Below are 14,839 nucleotides of genomic sequence, written 5' to 3' on the forward strand. Positions count from 1 at the left end.
TGCAGCCAGACAGCAAAACACCCACCCTGCCACTCTCCCCAGGATCCAGAGCCTCCTAGCTCCTTGAATGGTGGCTGTGGGGCGACAAAGTCCATGACCTATAGACAAAAGGTCAAGGGTAACTATCAAGGGTCTCCCCGCCGGTTCATTCCCCCAACTGTTCCACAGGGGGCATAAAGAGTCCAACACCACTGGCCCTGGAGAGATACACCCTATTTTTAGAAAATCAGCTGAAGTCAAAGTTCCAAAGTCCATTCTTGCATGGCATTTGGTAGCTTCTCCTTTCAGGTAGGCATTCTTTTCCTATTGTTGCCTCCAGGTCCCATTCCTTCTCAGCTGTCTCTCCCTTGTGCAAGGATTTTTGAGTGGAAGAGGAAATCTCTAGAAGGCAGACACCTCGGGCCAATCCTACGATGCCACATCCCTCCATCCATGTCCTCATCCTCCGGCACAGCGTTTTGGGACAAACAAATAAGGTGATTTCAAATTGTCTATGAAAAGAGTCTCAGATCCACCCCTTGATGGCACTGTTGACTAACCCTTTCCCACCAAAACGTCAAAGAGAGCCCCTCCTGCTTTGGCTCCAGAGGTCTGGCTCTCCTCCTTTGTTCTAGGGGGCCTGGGATGTCCCTCCCATGGGCAATTTGGCAAGCTAATTAACAGATGCAGGGTTCCTCCCCACCCCTTCCTTTCTCAAGAACTGGGTCAAGCACTGATAATTGTTTTATTGGGTGGGAAGGACATTGATCTCTCCACTGTCGACGAGAGTGATCAACTTTGCACATTAGCAGGGACAAAAACCTGGAATCTGAATCGGAATTGAGCCAGGAAAATATGACCAATCTTAAAGCGCTATGAGGTGTCTATGTGGGAAGTTAAGGACTTTAAATTCAAACTTGGATGGCATGGGTATCCCCAGAGTGGTACCTCACTTGACCCTGGGGGCCTAAGTAACAGAAAACTGGACTTTTTAGGAGATTTTTCCCACAATGTATACACAGTGTAAGTACCATAGACATTTAATAAGCACTACAAACCTTCACTATGAATGCCCACTCACAATATGATGCCTACCCCAGGCCAGTACCAATCCCTAAAGTGTCCCTTCTGCAACACGCTACCTATGCATGGATACCAAGCTGTGTAAGACTGTAGTGTCACAAGCGTGGCCAACATACATGCACACATGCGTGTGCACACTATTCATGTGTACTCATCCTAGAGCCTATTATTCTAGCTATGCAACAGTGACCAATTCGTAAAAGGTTTTAAAGAATAGTAAATGATGATCTTACTATGCACCAGGATACAACAATCTGTGTTGGGATTCTTCAATGATTCCCTTATTATCACCCTTCAACAGTGCCTCTCATCTCTCCATAGGCCCTCTGTCACATGTATTTCATTTGTTCTAATTTATAGCATCCCTCATACCATTGTAGGATGTCAGAGCACTTTGCATTACACACATATAGAGACAATGAATCATACTTGTAAATCAGTGTAGAGAAAATGTTACAAAAGGTGAAGGGGACTACAAGGTGTAGGGTTCACATGTCATTCATACTGGTAGGCATTTTTAAAGAGTGCTTGGTCTGGAAAAGCACAAACTCAGGATTCAGAACATAACACAGTGGTTAGCATTGACTAAAAATAAAAATGTATTTCCACCCAAATAAACTCCTTTAACAGCATCAGGATAATGAAAGACTGGGAAAAAACATAAGTTACTAACTTGTAGCATGCAGTGTGTAAGCAGCTATTTGATGACCATTTAAAGGTCACTGTGCTAGATTGATTGTCTCTTATGAGCTGCAGAGTAACAAAAGAATCTCTGTGACAAAAGCAGTAACCCACTGACCTATACACATAAAATATTGTTTTTTAAAATGCATGGTACACACTCTTTGCAGCAGGCATATTAACCCTCTGTTCTACATTAAATACTCTCATCTCTCTCCAGCAGGTACATTAATCACTGGTCTTATCTTGACACTGTTACTGTTGCTCGAAAACTGATAATTCTACAAGGAACTTTGCAGTGCTTTTAAAACTGCTGCTTGCGGACCCCCTGGGAATGTGTCATGGACCCCTGGGGGTCCACGGACCCCAGTTTGGGAAACACTGTTATATACAATAAATAGGGGTTTTAAAAATTGATTTCTTAAATCAACATAAAACTGAGTGAATTGTTTGGATTTACCATCATACGGGCACGGGGTAGCTGTTAAATCCTATTGGTTTATTTTGGGGAAAAGAAACAAGGTGGTGATCTATACTCATTCGTAATCTGGTCAGAACATAGCGATGTTTATGACTGGTCACCCATGATAGGTAGGGTTGGAATTCTTTTGGGAAGGTATGAGCCATGTATTTTGTAACCGTAGTTCCCCCTATCAGCAACAGCTCTGTATTTTGCCCTTGCATCTAATAGTGCAGCCTTCATTTCTGACTTCTCAATAGTTAATATCTAGGTTCAGATCATCAAGACCGGAGAAGCCGTATGTCATTCTGGGGGAGTTATTACTAAAAGACGGCCAAGTTATTTTAATAACGTGACCCAGAATTAAGCAGTCCTGAATAATAGACCTTGTGATTTCAGTTTCAGGTTTAGCTCATATAGCGCGCCATAGGGAGATAGGTTTTATTATCAAAATATCATCCAGGTGATTCATCCCTTGTTCCCTGTGCATAACGGTGGTGGAAGGCGAAAGGGGAGCGGAAGGTGCTGAGCAAGCGCCTTAGAAGTTGTCTTCCTCAACCTGCAAGGGGTAGCTTGGCCATAACCCAACACACCTCCACCATAATTTGACCTTTGCTATCTGGACACCCTCTAGATTAAATGATGAAACATTTTTGGACGTTTTCCCATAGCTCGTAGTAAATATCTTAAATGTATTCATTTTCTGACAGCGGTCCTTGATAGGAGGACTGCGTCATCTGCGTAGAGAAGGGCAGGTATCGGGCGGCCAGCGATAATCGGGCATCGGACTCCAGAGACCGTAGCATGCCGTCAACCCTGTTTGTGAATGGGGAACGTCTACATTGTCAGTTTAAGGTGTAGAGAATCCTGGTCTTCTGGAACCTTTGGGAAGTTCTCCGATATATTAAAACTCTCTTTGTGCAATTGAGATTAAGATTATAGAAAAATTAACACTGTTGCTCATATACTCAGTATAGGCTCTTGGATATTTTTACAGTCTCTTTGGTAATCTAAATTACAGCAATGCATGGCGATTCTCTGCTATGCCAGTGAGTGGGAGTAGAAATTACTTTTCTATGTAGATGTGTTATGACATTGAAGAGCAAAGGCAGACTGAGCACAAACTCAGGATTTGCCCAATTGCAACATATACCTTCCATTCTGAAATCTTCACCAGGGCTCCACTTGAGCTGTCTGTAACCAGCAATTTCTAATCTTTTATGTTTTTTCTTATTCACTGTAATGACCCGATGGTGCAAGCACATCACATTCTGCCAGGAACACATCTTGACCAAACATCAGAACAAATCTGCTGCACCTATGTTACTCCAGTACAGAGGTGAACTGAAATGTACCTTTATACTGACCAGGTGCAGCCCTCGTACAGGGCCGGCTTTAACACTGTTGGTGCCCGGTGCGACAATCACTTTTGGCGTCCCCACGTCCCTTGACCGCCTCCTCAGATTCTCTCACTACCACCTGCAAAAATGCCCCTCATCTCTCCTATCATAAGATATTGCTAAGCACAGCGCCCCTCTGAGTTCACAGCACCCCCTCCACAGGTCAGCGCCCAGTGCAGCCGCACCAGTCGCACAGCCCTAAAACCTACCCTGCCCTCGTATTTCAGTAATTAAGGGCACACAGGCATAGAGCAGGGCAGTAAATATCTCTCCTGAACTGCCGCTGCCCTGGTATATTAGCAGTGAGGAACACACCCACCCACAACTATATCTAATGCATCCTAATCCTGACCTGAGACACCCCTTTCAGCTCTAGTAATGACATTTATAGAACTGCCAGTGCACCTCAATCCTGTACTGCAGCACCTCCTATTGCAGTAAAGGCACACACTGTTGGTGGTGCACAGACCTAGTGTCATTCTGGGACTGGCCGTGACCTGGGCACAGCTCTCTCAATGCAAGTCAGACCTGACCTGTAGACATCGCCTATTCCTATATTGACCCTCACAAACATTGTTGCCCTTGTTCCTCAGATTTTGATATGTAGCTCCTTCACATATTGGATTGAAGACATCCACATGTATGCACCTCATTCCTGACCGGCTACACCTAGTTATTGCCAAACTAAGACCCACCCACAGCTCTACAAATGATGCATCAACTGCTATTTTAATACTGTGACTCATACAATGGGAGCTGGCTTTATAATCTTAATCTCAAGGTGTTTCACTTCCTGATTTCCAGGACAGAGCTCAAACAAAGCTGTGCCAATTCACCTAGTGTTGATTCTCACCTTTAGCTCCCATATTATTTGGTGTCTGCAGACACAGCTCTGAATATGTACCTCTGTCCTAGCTTTCAAATCCTTAGACTACTCCTTTGCTTGGACTCCCACACAACTTTAATTATGCACTGCAATTCTCACCTCACCATCTCTGCATCACCCTATTATCTTCTAATTGTTTGCAAGTGACTGGAATTGCTGGAGATTTGACCTGGGAGTGAGAGAGTAAATTGGAATGTGACAGGGAACAGGAGTTTGACAGGGATTTGGAGAGTGACAGAGAATGGAAATGTGAAAGAGTTGGAAAGGTTACAGGGTTTGAAATCTGAGATTGTGATGGGATTGGGAGTTTGAAGGGATTTTGAGTGTGACATGAGAGGAAACCTGACTGCGACTGGGATGGTCACATGGTTTGGGAGGGAGTGATGTACGCCCCGCCTGATGGTAGCATCTGAGTTGATCTCAGGTGAGCGGGATGTACTGCTTTATGAGAGCATTTTGGACCAGGTTGCTTCCAATGGGCCACCACACACGGCTGTTAGACTCCCCTCACAGCTGCCAAAACGCCGGTACAGTTTCCCACGCTCTTGCATTTCTCTCTAGGGGCAGTGCTGGAAGATGTACCTCCATAATGCTCTAACTTCTCTTTCCTCTAGTGAGGATTTATGGATTATATCCTTCACTTTCCAAGATGGCCACCTTATCATTAGTTGATATGAGGTGATTGCCAATCCAATATGACTAAGCTCTCTTCCTGTAAGATAGTAACTGTTTTTAGGGTGTAAAAACCATCTCATTTGCTTCTCGTTGCGTCGCAACACTTCTTGCTCTCTGCTGGTGTGTTTCTTGTTCCTGATCAGTTTAGAATTTACTGGTTCTTCAGCCATTGTAGTTCCTTCTGGAAGGCACCATCTGCTTAGGTGCTTTCATGTGTTGCTGTCATAGAGGCTACTGGAAGGGGTCGTCCTTACCTCAGGCAAGACACTAAAGAACTGGGCTTCTTGATCGACCGATAGTCAGAGGTTTCTCACTAGGCGTCTGGCTCATAACAGGGTGTCAAAGATCACCTCATCTTACTCATGGTGACCTTTATTGCTCAAAGCAGTGTGTCTTTGTATTTTGCTTAATACCACAATTTTGTCATTTGCTCTATCACAGTAAAATTCACTATGCACATTTTAAATGTGATAAAGTTCACTTAGTTGTCACAAAGTGACTTGTGTGGCACTATAAAAAAATAACTACACATTATTGCTTAATGAAGTTACTGTAAGTGACTACTCTCGGTTTTGTTTTATTCTGGAATGGTGAGAGGCTGAGTAGGCCCTGTTGAATTAGAGTTTATGACACTTATTTCATACATCCCACAACACACATATCTCAGCAGATAGTTTGACTAGTTGAGATGCCCTCCTTCCTGCATTCTCATAATTTTCTGTTTGCATTGCTGCAGTGTCTTATTTTCAGGAGAGACATAGCAGAAAGTACAGGCTGGGGTCCATTACCCCCACAGGAACATTAAACGGACTGGATGGACCATGGAGGCTATCTGTGCCGGGTGCCTCACATCCTAGAGCATTCCCACGTTTCATCCTATAGATCATCTACCGCTCCGCTCATACAATGAGCTACAAAATAAACTTTCTAGTTGAAGCCAGAGAATAATCACTTGTGGCATTGTTTTCTGGAATGTCTCAACATTACCTACCAGGCTAACATCAGAGGAGTCACAGAGGCGTCTGATCCGACCCCCAAGATCTTCTGATCCTTCAGGCTCACACGGCTTCCTCCAGACCCCCAACTCCCACCACTGAATACTCTTCACCCTTCTTCCCCCAACACTCTAAACTTACCTATTATTACTTAAATTGATAGTTGTCTGACTCCTAACCTGAAGGCTTTTACTTCCTTTCTTGGCTGCAGTGGCTCTCTTTCACCAACACACAGATCCAGCAGCTGTCCCATGTACAGGGACACTGCACCAGCCGCAATCGTCTCATTGACCGCGAGACCTGCCCTCCACAGATATTACCTGGATCCAGCACATACTGCTGTTAAGCTCAAATGACACAACTAAATAAAGTTGCCGGTATGGAAATATTCAAACAGAATGCATTGCAATGCATTTACATTAGGAAATACAATCTTATTCATTTGGAAAATCAAGGGACCTGGCCTGCACTTGCAAAGTAATTTTTGTATATTAATTTTAAATGCATGCATTTTCGATGACCAGGCCACCAACCCCTGAACTGGTGGCGCAGTGGGAGTAAACAGCAAACCAGGAGTGGCAACGGCAACCATTGCCCCCTTAATAGCTCGCCAATGTCCATAATCCTTCCTGTGTCTTCCTGTCTCAGGGTAGACATCAATTGTTGCCATCAAGACATGCCACCTAAACTAATTTGCGCCCCAGTGTTATAGACAAGTGTGTGAAGCTCTGAGTATATTTTTGGAAATTCCACAACCCGAATTAGAAAACTTTGCAAGTTTTTTACTTTGCAACATCAGCAAGAAACATTTACAGAAAAATCGTCTGCAGATTTTTGCCACGATCCAAAGAAAAGCCTACAAAATAGGTTCCTTGCAGAGAACAATTCTTCATATATTTTTCTGTGGCGTACGGTCATTACAGCAGCATTCCAAGTTTTTCCCTACTGAATGGGAATTTTTCACAGAAGTTGGCGTTTTTGCACTTATTTCCATAGCTATTTGGCAATTTCTGGGCAGGTTCCGCCAAATTATCTCTGGCAAATATGTCCATGAAAAAAATGAAAGTGTGATAACGTGATATCAGGAATTAGATCTTGAAATGGCGAGTTATTACAAACCCTTGTTTCCACTAGAATTAGGAATTTTGGGAAACAACGAATTAGGGTCCACATACATGAAAGGTATATCCCTACACGGTGAATATAAACTGGAATCATTCACCGGAATCTAGAACATCATGGAATTAAACAATGCTTAATTTGAGCCGGTGGTAGCAGCTGGGGTCCTCCAGTGCTAATTTTTCAGACTGGCGCTTATTCTTCTCAAAAGACTTCGATCCAGAGCAAGAGCAAAAAAACACTAAGGGGGATATTCTCAAGAACGGGCGTTAATTATCGCCAACCTAGGTCAACGCAATTTTACATAACGCTGTGTATCGCGGGAAACTAACGTGTTAACGGCGTATTCTCAGCATGCCGGCAACAGGCAATAGTGTCCCAATAACGCGTCAAATGACCACTTTAAAATTACCGGGACGCCAATAAAAAAGGAAACCCAAACATGAAAAAAGTGGCGATGGGCCCAACAGCAATAAAAATATTTGGGATAAGCAGTGCAGGCTTGCAATTCCCACGTCAGGCGGGAAAAATCACCATAAAAGCTGGAAAAAAATCGAAACAAAACAAAACCCAAACAACTGAGAAGCACCATGGACGAAGCTGGAGAAACCACAGAGGCCAACCGGAACCCCACAAATTCCATGTACACATGTGATCTGTACATGGCACATATGTCCAGGGGACACCTTACCTTTGTGTGTTCCACGCAATGTATTCCTGCTGGCTTCCCGCTGGTGTGCATCTCCCATGTTGCTGAGGTGTTCACTGTGCCCCCATCCCCCTTACGTCCATGTTGCCCATGTTGTGGGACTTGAGTCACAGGGTGCATCTCTGCATCAGGGTGGTTCATATGTGACCCCAAATGACACCCGTAATTTCATATTTGACCCCAAATGACACCCGAAATGTCATATTTGACCCCAAATGACACTTATGTCTTTTTATGAACACCAGTTTTTGCCTCAGTTTTTGTACACATGTGATACGCTGATGAGTGGGATTACGTACTACATTTGACACCCTGAAATGGCATTACGAATACGTGACACCCTAAACAGCCTCTCTGTACAGAGGTGACATACCCACCATCTATTTGTGAGATTGGTAGCACTTAATGTTGCACTTACACTTGTCAGAGTGATGTGCTAATGCAGAGGACTGACATGCACACAGGGAATGTGTGTTGCAATGAATTTATTTGCACATGCTGTTCATGTGGTCAATTTGTACTGTTCCATGATTGCTAAGGACAGTCTCAATGTGACGTGCTCATGCAAAGAAATTGTTAATGATTGTGTTCCTTCGGGCTATTCCTGCTGCAGCTGCAGTAGGGTGTTTTCCTTCTGCCTCATCTTCCTCATCATCGTCCGGTGCATCTGGCACTTGGATCCATGGGGCATTGGTGCGCACACATATGTTGTGCAATACACAGCATGCAATGATCATTTTGCACACTATTTCTGAGCTGTACAGGAGTCTTCCACCTGTGTTGTCAAGGCACCAGAAATGTGCTTTAACACACCAAATGTGCACTCAACAATGCCCCTGGTGCGTTTGTAGGCCACATTGTACTGACTCTGGGCCGGGGTGTTCGGGGCTCGGAGGGGTGTCATCATCCACGGGCATATCCTTGATCACCTGTGAGAGGTAAGTGAGATTAGTGTAAATTGGTGGTTCTGCATGTTGTGTTGGCAGACTTACAAGTTTTGTGGTGTGTGATTTGTGCGACTTTGAGATTCTTGTTTGCCATGTATTGCTTCTGGCAAATGTGCTGGAACAATGTGTATTATGTAGCCTCACAGCTGCTCCTCCCTCCCCCAGAGCCTATTTACTTGTGTGCGCTGCGCGGTTGCATCTCTTGCACTCCCACGGCACACCATTGTCATGCCAGTCTGCGCATGTCCACAAGCCTGACAACACTTTAGTGTTGGCCATTGAAGATGGGCGGCCACATGTGTGTAGGCCTATGGTAAGGATAGGGTGAGCACAGATGTGGAGTACAGGCCTGGCTGAACTCGCGCTGCGATTTAGGCTAGGCCTTTGCCTTATGCTGCGGCAAAGAAGACACACACACAAAACAGAAGGCATGTATGCGCTCCTTTATTTATACATTCGGGCGAGCCCGCCCTCCGGGTGCATGCTACATTGCAACATTGTCGATTAAGGGTCGGGTGGCGCCAACACTACAACAAAGACACACGCCATAGTTACTTTTGTGGCCAGCCTGTCACTGTCTTTGATATGAATGAACCTTCAGTCTAAAAACGGCGAGATTGCACCCACAAAAGGTGAAAAACATTATCACAAAGGTGAAAATAGAGTACGGAGATGTGAGAAAAGTCGAATGCAGAATCCTATGGAGCACTCTGGAGATCTGTTTCCTTGTCTTGGATAATGTTTACTATATACAATACAATAGATTATACTGCGGATTATTTGGACATAAGTGATTGGTTGAATTAACACTGATGTCATATGTAGCCTTTGATGCATGTTTTAATCTGACTGCGTTATTCACTGAGTGAGAATCACGCATATTAAGTTGTTAATACATGGACATTGCATAGCCGCTTGGGTGGGGAGTGAAAGCTTGGGGTGGGTAATCCCTGTAGGATTCTGGGTAATGTAGTTCAATGAGGAGAGCAGAGCATATAACCGATTTGTGCGTGATTATTGAAATTTTACTGAAATGGTAGCGAAAGTATAGTTATGAGAGTTTGTGTTAAGTGGGATAGTCAAACTCCGGTCCATTTTTTAGGTAGTGCACCATGACACGTGATAAAACACCTGGGAGAGGTAGTGGTGATAAAAGGCAGAGAAGGCTGAAAATGATGTAAAGCAGTTGACACTGAGAGCAAAAGGTGTGCGGGGGCACACCTTAGATGAACTGTGAAATGGCAGGGGAAAGCCTTGAAAAAAGCGGTTTATAGAAATATTTTTAAGCAGTCAATGAGCACTTGTCACGGTAAGCGGAGCACGGGGTTCTATGGTTGAATAGGAACAGTGATAATAATGAAGAGTACAGTGGCAAACTGGGGGCCATAACATGCTTTAAAGGTTTTTATGTGCTGTTGAAATAGAGACAACATAAAAGTTTTTAGTGACAAATCATAAGCACGCAAGCAGTGTTGTATGTTTAGATTTTATGCATATCTAATGAGGGAGTAACGCGATAGGTTAAAGGAAAGCGTGTGTTGTAAACAATGCTTGCAGTTATATAAATATGCGGCGTAGCACGGACTAGTGTTTTACTGTCAAGTTAGATTGAATTAAAAATTTGCAAACATTCGTGACAAGAATTTTCAATTCTATTAAGGACAAGGAGGCGATGATTATGCTTTCTCATTTCTTTACTAGAAATGCTCAGCAGCCAATAAAAACACAGTATATGTAACAAAAAAAACTACAATACCCATAAACACTAGGGTATGACGTATATAAGCATAGAGTCCACAGTATAAAAGGTAATATGGCAAGTACAACATCCTCTTTCTTTGGTGAGGAGAACAGTTCAAATAGAAGGAAACAGATTAAGAGTCACGATGACCAACAGGAGGGACCACCATCAGTAGCCGCAGGAGTCCATAAGGAAAAAACACACAGCACTGGAAGGCGACAGGACCCTGGTAGCCGAAAGCCATCGGATGCAGAAGAAACCAGAAAAAGCAGTAACATCGTCACTTCGGGTCAGAACCTGAAAAGAGACAGACTGCCGTAAAATACATCCAATATATAATAAAATATAACAAGGGGGGGAAAAAACATCAGAGAGCAATACATCATCAGAAGATATATAGTACATATGCAAACATCAGTATAAATGCAAATAAATACATCAGAAGAAACAAAACGGGTGGGATAATCCTCGCCTCCTTGTCCTTAATAGAATTGAAAATTCTTGTCACGAATGTTTGCAAATTTTTAATTCTATGTCAGGACAGGAGGCTCCGATTATGCTTGTTCAAAGCTTATCCACCACTACTGAGGCAACATGATCAATAGGTTTATAATAAAAAGATTTAAACATGGAATCAGAAGACCAATCTGCGGCCTTCATAATGTCAGACAAAGTAACACCCATTGAAAAAGCTTTAGAAGCCATAGCTCCTCGTGCCGAATGAGCACCAAAAATGGACACATCAATGCCGGCTTCAGACATAAGCCAGCGAACCCAACGAGCTAAAGTAGCCGGGGTAACAGGACGAAAGGGTTTCTGCAAAGCAATCAACAGTTGACCCTGTAAATCAGAACGTAAAGAAGCAGTACATACCTCATAATCCTTGACGCATTGGACCACACAAAGGTTGGGATGAAGAGGAAAAGAAGGATAGGAAATCAATGAAGTATTCGTTTTGGTACGACGAGAGAGGCAAAAAGTGACACCCTCAGGAGTAAAACAACGACTAGCCAAGTCTAATGCCCGAACATCAGACACCCGTCTGCAAGAGACAAGGCATAACAACATGGTCAGTTTGGCTGACAACTGTTTGCGGGAAAGCAAGGAGTTGGAAGGCCAGGCGTCCAAAAACTTCAAGACAATGGAGACATCCCACAAAGACGTGTATTTAGGACAAGGGGGAGTCGCCAGGCGAATGCCCTTGAGAAATTTAGTAATCAAAGGATGTTCACCAACAGGTTTACCCTCAAGAGGACTATGGCCTGCCGAAATGGCAGAACGGATGTTGTTAACAGTCCGATAAGCTAAGACTGAAGAGGCAAGAGAAGCTAAGAAATTAATAATTAGAGAGACATCCGCTGTAGCGGGATCAGCCTCCCGTTGAACACACCAATCACACCATCGTTTCCAAGAACCTGCGTAGCGTTTGTGAGTGTTGGGTGCCCAAGATTCACTGATAAATTTGCAAGCGTCGCGTGAAAGGCCTGGGACCGACCAACGGTCCCCAAAAGTCGCCAAGCCAGAAGACGGAGAGAGCCTGACTGGATCAGGGGATGCGGATTCCCGAGAGGGTCCAGCAAAAGATTCCACTTCTGGGGAAGAAGGATCGGCACCGCACAACACATTTCCAGAAGAACTGGGAACCAAGCCTGAGCCCTCCACAGAGGAGCAATCAGAATCAGCTCTGACTGATAACGCTTTGTGCGAGCCAGGACTCTCGGAATTATCATGAACGGAGGAAAGGCATAGCACAGAAGGGAAGGCCAGGACTGGAGAAATGCATCCGTGGCCAGGGCTTCCGGATCCGGTCTCCAACTGAAGAACCGGGGAAGCTGCTTGTTGAGGCGAGAGGCAAAGAGGTCGATGTGACTCTGTCCCCAAAACCGACGGAGGGAACGAAAGATGCGAGGATGAAGCCTCCAGTCGCTGAAATTCCGAAGGTGACGCGAATGCCAATCCGCAATCAGATTGTTGCGGCCTGGAAGATACTCTGCAATAACAGTGATCTTCTTCTGTAGACAAAAGTGCCAAAAATATTTGGCGATCTCCGCTAAGAGCTTGGACCTCGTGCCGCCCAACTTGTTGACATACCGAACCGCGGACACATTGTCCATTCGGAGAAGAATGCAACAATTGGCTCGAAGAGGCGTGAAGCAACGAATCGCAAAGGACCCCGCCAGGAGTTCCAGACAATTGATGTGAAGAGACAACTCCTGAGGGGACCAACGACCCCCCGTTGAAATGGGACCGCACCGGGCTCCCCAGCCCCACCGGCTGGCATCGGACTCGATCACCATCTCCGGGGAAGAACCGAACAGGGCTCGTCCATTCCAGGCCTCCATGTGGTCCAACCACCACTGCATCTCGCCTCTTCTGAAAGAGGAATCTGATCGGAATAGCGTAGACCCTGCTGGAGATGACGGATCTTCAACCGCTGTAATGCCCTGTAATGCAGAGGACCTGGGAAAATCGCCTGAATTGAAGACGCCAAAAGACCGACTACACGAGCTATAGATCTCAATGACACAATCCGTTTGGAGATAATCGATACCAACTCCCGTTTGATATAACGAATCTTCTGAGTGGGTAACAGAAGTTGACAGGTCAGAGAATTGACCAGGAAACCTAGAAACTCCATCACCTGAGAAGGGGTGAGGACAGATTTCTGCGGGTTCACAAGAAACCATAAGGATTGGAGAAGATCGATCGTCCAATCGAGATGCAAGATTAATTTGTGAGGACAATCTGCCATGATCAGAATGTCATCCAGATAGACAATCATGCGGAGACCCCGAGCGCGTAAGTGTTCCACCACTGGCTTCAGAAGTTTTGTGAAGCACCAGGGTGCCGACGAGAGGCCGAACGGAAGGACTTGGTATTCGAACCAGTTCCCTTGCCACTGGAACTGGAGAAACCGCAGATGAGGCTTGAAGATTGGGAACGACAAATAGGCGTCCTTGAGATCTAGAGGAACCATCCAATCTCCCGCTCGGAGAAGATCTCGCAAAAGATGGATCCCCTCCATCTTGAAATGTCGATAAACCACTCCGCCGTTGAACTCTTTTAGATTGAGGACCAGGCGGGATCCACCCCCTCGTTTCTGAACCAGAAACACCGAACTCACAAACCCTCTTGGATGGCGGGTAGTTTGAAGAATAGCCCCTTTCGCAAGAAGGGAGTCGACTTCCGATGAAATGATCTCCTGATCTTGAAGAGAAAAGACCAACGGGGTGGGAAGGAGAGGTTGAGGTGTGGGCCGATAAAATTCTATTTTGTAGCCCTGAACAGTTTCGAGAACCCAAGCATCGCTGGAGATTAGCTGCCAATTGTGGAGAAAAAACTGGGCCTTCCCCCCAAAACCACATCGGAAAAAGGAATCAGCCTCACCTGAAGTATTGGAGTCGTGAGGACCTCCTTGCTGTCCTCCGAAGCGACCTTTCCGGAACTGTCCCCTTCCCTTACGGGAGGGATAGAAGTTTGAACGGGTGGTAAAGCTGGAATCCAGTCCACCTCCACTGTGGGACTGAAATCCTCGTTGAGAATTTTGTTGGGATCCTCGGCCGAACGAACGTCCCCTAAGACGCCCGGCCTTAGCAAAAACCGGCCGAAACGCCCGCCGCGGCGAGGCTTGGGCCTTGTCAAAGTGGCCACAAAACTGGAAAGTTCTTTGAGGAATGGTTGACCAAATAAGAGCCCCTGAGACAAGGGACCGGCCTCTGAAGAGGAGAGCTCCGCCAGCCTGGGATCCAGGCGGAGAAGGATGGAGCGGCGTCGTTCGCATGAAAGAGCACAATTGGCATTGCCCAATTGACATATGGCCCTCTGGGCCCATTGAATGAGTTCATCCGGGTTCACAAGTGCCGATGATTCTTTAGCTAGAACACCCAAATCCAACATTTTTGTGAGTGGGCCCAATAAATCTAATAATTTATCCTGGCAGGAGCGCCAAGATCTGTCCAAACCTTTTTTGGGGTCTCGTGCGTACTTCTTAAGGTAGGTGACCATGGTAGGGTCGACCTCCGGTGTCTCGGCTAAATGGTCCACCAGATCAGGACGGGGACACTCAGATCTCATGCGGGCTCGGACATCCTGAGCAAAAGGTTGGCGAATGTGAGATTGCACATAATCAGCCACCGCTGGTGAAGGTAACCAAGAAGAGGAGTG

This window comes from Triturus cristatus, chromosome 12 (genome assembly GCF_964204655.1).
Source record: "Triturus cristatus chromosome 12, aTriCri1.1, whole genome shotgun sequence".
NCBI classification, from domain to species: Eukaryota; Metazoa; Chordata; class Amphibia; order Caudata; family Salamandridae; genus Triturus; species Triturus cristatus.